The following is a 6000-nucleotide window of genomic DNA, read 5'->3' as shown; positions in this document are numbered from 1 at the left end:
TGATGAACTTGTTAGATGTACTCTACATGTTGTAAATAAATGCCTTGAGGACATTCCAGGATCCCGGGCCTCTCCCACTAGAACTTCTGTGCACTGGTCTAGATGTTCAAGCTTCGAGGAGACCTACAGGCACTGAATTGTGGTTCCAGAGGCTGCAATCCTTAGTGTGAGTTCAGCAAGAAGTGTTGCCTCCATCTCTTTCCTCAAGTCCACCTGAACAGGAGACCAGCCCAATGGGAGAACTCCTCCTGGTGGTCAGGAACCCTACGAACCAAAAAGCTTACCAACTAAGAAAAATGCCTAACATAGCAAGTCCATAGACTATCAGAGCTGTAAAACAAACTATAGATTCTCCCAGTCTAGATCTCTTATTTTACTGATGAGGGACTGAGGCCTAAATATAGTCAGGAACTTGACCAGCATTGTACAGCATGGGGTAAAGAAAAGAGATGAAATGTAGGGCCATGGAAACACTTGAGTCTTGGCTCTCCTACTTACTAGCTTTGTGAACCTAGGCAGGTTATATGAGCTCTTTAAGCCTCTTTTTCCTCCTTGTCAAAATGAGAATAATAATATCTGCCTTGGAGGGCTATTATAAAAAAGTGAGTAAGATTATGTTTATGACCATGCCTGATACAGAGCACATTTTCACTGAGTGTTCATCCTCTTCTTTCCTCTTTCCCTCTGAAATTTTAGCCTCCCCTTTCAGTCCTGAAGGGCTGTTTCTTTTGTGATTTCAGATTAAACAGTTGGCAAATGCTTTAGGAAAAAAGTGGAAGGCAAGGGTTAAGGAACTGGTTTATTTCACTATATGTACAGTCATTACTTTTCCTCCATTCCCATTTATTTCAAAGCAATGACTTCATTTTTACACTTTTATGGGAGCCACTCTTCATTCTTCAAAAATAGCTATTTGAAAAATCTCTCCCAAAAGAAAACACCAATGATTTCTGGGCTCCATTCCCATTGGCTGAAATACTAAAGGAGGAATTTAGTTCTTTTCCAAGTCCCGTCCTGGTTCTCTATAAGACTCCCAGCTAAGGAATTCCCTTTGAATCAATTTTTGTCATTGCTTGGGTACTGCCACATGCACCAGGAAAATGGAATCCACCTGCTGTGTGACTGTTTTGTGACAGAGCCTTGTGAGGGTGGGTGGTGAGGCAGAAAGCTTATTGGTGTGGGACTCAGGCAACCTGACTTTCAGCCCTGGTCTAACAATTATCTAGGTTGGTGACCTTGGGTAGCTTAATCTTTTCCCTCCCCTGGATCTCAGTTTCCCCATTTGTAAAGAAAGAAGTAAGGTGATCTGAAGGGTCCCTGCCAGCTCTGATTTTGCTCACAAACTGCTGTTTAGCCTTATTTGTCCTTGCGTATTTGCAGTGGTCTCTTGACCCTCATCCCTTTAACAGACCATCTAGTTGGTACCCCCAGATCTTAGCCTGCCTAGTCGGTTTGGCGTTTAACCCAATAGGGGATATCCTATTAAGGGGATATCCTTGATATTTTTATAAAGCTTTCATAAAAATCTTCCTTTCTCTTCCTGTCTGGAAGCAAACTTGGATACATTTTACTCTTCGACTCCTTTCTTATACAAGGACTTGAGTGGCGATGGTGGAATTTCAGCCTGTGTCTTATTCTCTTCTTTATAAATCAAACCGAGTATTTCCTTACCCCTTTTCCATAGGGTCATAGTGATATTTTGGGGACTTAATAGAATATCTCCTATTTTAGACATTTATTCATTCACAAATATTTATTGAGTTCATATTATATGCTGGGCACTGTTCTAAGCACTGGGGATATAGCAATGAGTGAAACAAATCACTGTCCTTGTGGCACTTATATGATAGTAGAGGAGTAGACAGTAAACAAGATTAGTAAGACTGTGGCATACTACATCGTGTTGAGTACTGTCTTAGTTATCTAGTGCTGCTACAACAGAAACACCACAAGTGGTTGGCTTTAACAGAGAGAAGCCTACTCTCTCACAGTCTAGCAGGTTAGAAGTCCCAGCCCAGGACATCAGCTCCAGGGGAAGGCTTTCTCTTTCAGCTCTGGAGGAAGGTTCCTGCCATCAATCCTCCCCCCAGCCTAGGAGCTTCCCTGCCTGGGAACCTCAGGTCCAAAGGACACACTGTGCTTCTGGCGCTGTTCTCTTGGTGGTATGAGGTCCCCCCTGCGTCTCTGCTCCCTTCTGTCTTTTATATCACAAAAGAGATTAACTCAAGATAAAATCCAATCTTGTAGATTGAGTCCTACCTCATTAACATAACTGCCACCTATCCCATCTCATTAACATCATAGAGGTAGGATTTACAACACACAGGAAAATCACATCAGATGACAAAATGGTGGACAATCACACCATATTGGGAATCATGACCTAATCAAGTTGATACATATAATTTTGGGGGACACAATTCAATCCATACGAAATATTAAGGAGGACAATAAGGTAGGGAAGAGGAATAGGAAGAGTAGGGGATGCAGTTATAATTTTAGATTGGGTAGCAAGAGGAGGCCTCACTACGAAAGTGACATTTGAAGGACAATGAACAAAAGGAATAAGAGTGTTCCAGGCAGAAGGAATGGAGTGTGCAAAGTCCCTGAGGTGGGAGCCAATGAGGAATGAGGAGGCCAATGTGGTGGAAATGCAGTGGAGGCACAGTAGTAACGGAGATCAGAGCACATACACCATAGGTCGTTGTCAGGATATTGGTTTTTAATCTGAATGAATCACTAAGCTACTGGAAGGTTTGAGCAGTGGAGTGAAGTAATCCAATTTACTGCCACCATGCTGAGCGGAAACCATAGTGGGGCTAGGATAAAAGAGGAAAGATCAGCCAGGAGGCTCTTGTAGTAATCCAGCCAAGAAGTGATAGTGGTTTGTACCAGAGTGGTGGCCTGTAACCGGGTGTTAGCAGCTATGGTTGAGTCTGGATATACTTCAAAGGTAGAACTGATAAGGTCTGTTGGTGACTCAGATGTGGGGGTGAGAGACAGAGTCAAAGGGAGCCCAGGATCTTTGGCATGAGCAACTAGAAAAATGGAGTTATCACTTTCTGACACAAGGAAAGCAGTGTGAGGAACAGATTTGGGGGGACAATGTCAGGAGCTTGGTTGGTCATATAAAGTTTGAGATGCTTTTTAGACATTCAGTTAGACATTAGACATTGCAAATGCCAAGGTGGCAGGTGAATATTTAAGTCTATGGTTCAGAGGAGAAGCCCAAACTGAAGATAAAATGGGAGAATCACCAGCATAGAGATGATATTTAATGTCATGAGACTTGATGAGATTATGCAGGGGGTAAGAGTACACAAAAAAGAAAAGAGGCCCAAGGGCTGAGCCCTGGTACTCTCCATGTATAAAAACCCAAACCCACTGCCATCAAGTCGATTCTGACTCACAGAAACCCTGTAGGACAGAGTAGAACTGCCCCAATAGGGTTTCCAAGGAGCAGATGGTGGATTCAAACTGCCAACCTTCTGGTTAGCAGCCTCACACTGAACCACTGTGCCACCAGTGCTCCATGTATAGAAGTTGGAAAAATCAGGAGAAACCAACAGGAGGATGAGGAAACAGACACAGAGAAGGTGACTCACCTGAACTTTCAGGGCCATTAGGCAGCAGAGCTAGGACTGCAACCCTGGTCCTTGGGGCTAGGTTCAGAGCTCTTTCCACTGGCTCAAAGCACCAACCCTCTCTCATGGCACCAACTCAGCCCTTGGATTGGAATCCTTCTGTCAACCTTTGCCTGGGATGTGTTGCTTCATCAAGTCCTAGCAGGATATGGGTTTTTTGTCTCTGTTGTTTTTTTAGTGTGTTTGAAATACTTCATAATTTAAAAATGCACTAAAATAAAAAGACTTAGTGGGAGGCCCAGGCTGCCAACATGGATTTGGACGTTCGACACCAACTCAGACCAAAGGGAGATGTTGTCGGAGATGTTTAAAGGAGGGATTTTGTTGTCTTGGATCCTGTTGGCAAGACTGGGCTGTGTGTGAGTGTTTAATAGGCATGGACTAAATAAGCCAGATGGTCCCGTGAGATGGGCAAGATGGAATAAGGACAAGCAAATTCAAGGGGTGACCAGAGTCTTCACTTTTAATATAGGTCAGTAACTTCTAAGACCTCAGGCCTGGACTGCACCCACACTGCACCCTCGGCTCCCCAGGGCTTGCTCTGGCTGGTGCTGGTCCCTGGGTGTGGATGGAGATATCATAACCTGTTGCTTTGTAGAGGCCTGCACTGAGCCTGGCAGACCTGGGCGGGGGAGATACATTCCCACCCACGCTGATCTAACCATCATTCAGCTCTGGATGCCTTCCCGTTGTAACATTGCCTTGTCCTCATACCCCACTCTGTTGAGAGGACTCTCTCAGAGCGTTTGGGGTCTGCCTATGTGTTCTAACTGTCCTGGCTCTTTCCGCCTGTGATCAGAAGCTCATTGCTGGGAACCGAGCCTGCGTTTTTGCACCCAAATGACATTTTTCTTATCTTCTGGCAAAAAGGCAGACATATACCAGATGCAGGAAATCATTGAAAAGGCCGTGTTTGGCTCCTTCCCACAAGTTTGCAGAACTCCTTAGCTTCCTTTCCGGAGCCACCTACTGATGCCAGCACGTCACAGGAGGAGCAGGGACCTGGAAAACCATTATTGCCTTTGAGTACTGGTCCCTGCCCTCTTACCTCTCTAGTAAGGTGTTAATAGAGGTCGGGAATCTGTGAAAAGTGGCTCCTGAAGGCCCAGGAAGCAGATTCCTCTCCTCCTTCTCCACTGTCCTGCCCTCATTCAGGACTACAGGTTCATTTACCTGATGTTTTGTAGCCACATTGAATCTCCCTGACTTTAACCTGTTCTTCAGTTTACTTTCTGCACTGATGCCTCATTTGAAAAGTAAAGCTGATAACATCTTTCCTTAATTCCAAAACTTCAGATGTCTCTCCATTCCCCAAATCAGGCTTGGCATCCACCCCTTTCCATGACCCTGCAGATCTTCTTGAATGGTGTTTTCTTTCACCTTGTCTTGCTCTCCAGGGACACCAGGCCACTCAGCTTCCCCCAGACATCTAGTGCTCTTTCATGGCTACGCCCTCGCATACGCTATTCCCATATTCCTGTAACTATTTTCCCTTCTGCAGTTGACCACTGAGAAGTCAAATAGCACCGTTTTTTTTTCAAGGAAGACACTAATAATGCAGATATGTCTTAGCAATGATGTTGCTGTTGAGAGCCGTAGAAAGTTCTGGATCATGGGCCAGAACACGAGGATGCCTATGCTGTCTCTGCCTCTTAGCAGCTGAGGCAAGGCTCCCAACATTCTGCAGGGCTCACATATCAGCAGGATAGCCTAGAACTTTGGTTCTCAAACTGTATGTGTATGGTAATCACCTGGGGAACATTGAAACCTCCCTCATTCTCAGGCCTTACTCCAGACTGATTATATTTGAATCACTGGAGGGTAGGACCCAGGTGATCCCTGTGCACAGCCAAGTTTGAGAACCACTGGCCTAGGAGTTAATAGCTTGGGCTCCATAGTCCATCAGGACTGGTTTCAAATCTTGGTTCCCCCATCTGCTAGCTGAGCAATCTGGGCCACATTTTTTTTTTTTAATAAACTTTCAGTTTTAGAACAGTTTTAGGTTTACAGAAAAATTGTGACTATATTACAGAAAGTTCTCATATACGCCGCACCCAATTTCTTCTATCATTAACATATTAGTATGGTACATTTGTCACCATTAATAAACTGTGATACTTTATTGTTAGTGCAATATTAATACGTTATTATTAACTAAAAAACCAAAGCCAAACCCCTTGCCATTGAGCCAATTCCAGTCCAAAATGACCCTATAGGACAGATAGAACTGCCCCATAGGGTTTCCAAGGAGTGGCTGGTGGATTCGAACTGCTCACCTTTTGGTTAGCAGCCGAGCTTTTAACCACGTGCCACCAGGGTTCCACAGGAATAATAGGACTGGATATTTAATCAGAAC

This window comes from Elephas maximus, chromosome 1 (genome assembly GCF_024166365.1).
Source record: "Elephas maximus indicus isolate mEleMax1 chromosome 1, mEleMax1 primary haplotype, whole genome shotgun sequence".
NCBI classification, from domain to species: Eukaryota; Metazoa; Chordata; class Mammalia; order Proboscidea; family Elephantidae; genus Elephas; species Elephas maximus.
Note: the sequence above shows the minus strand (reverse complement) of the source record.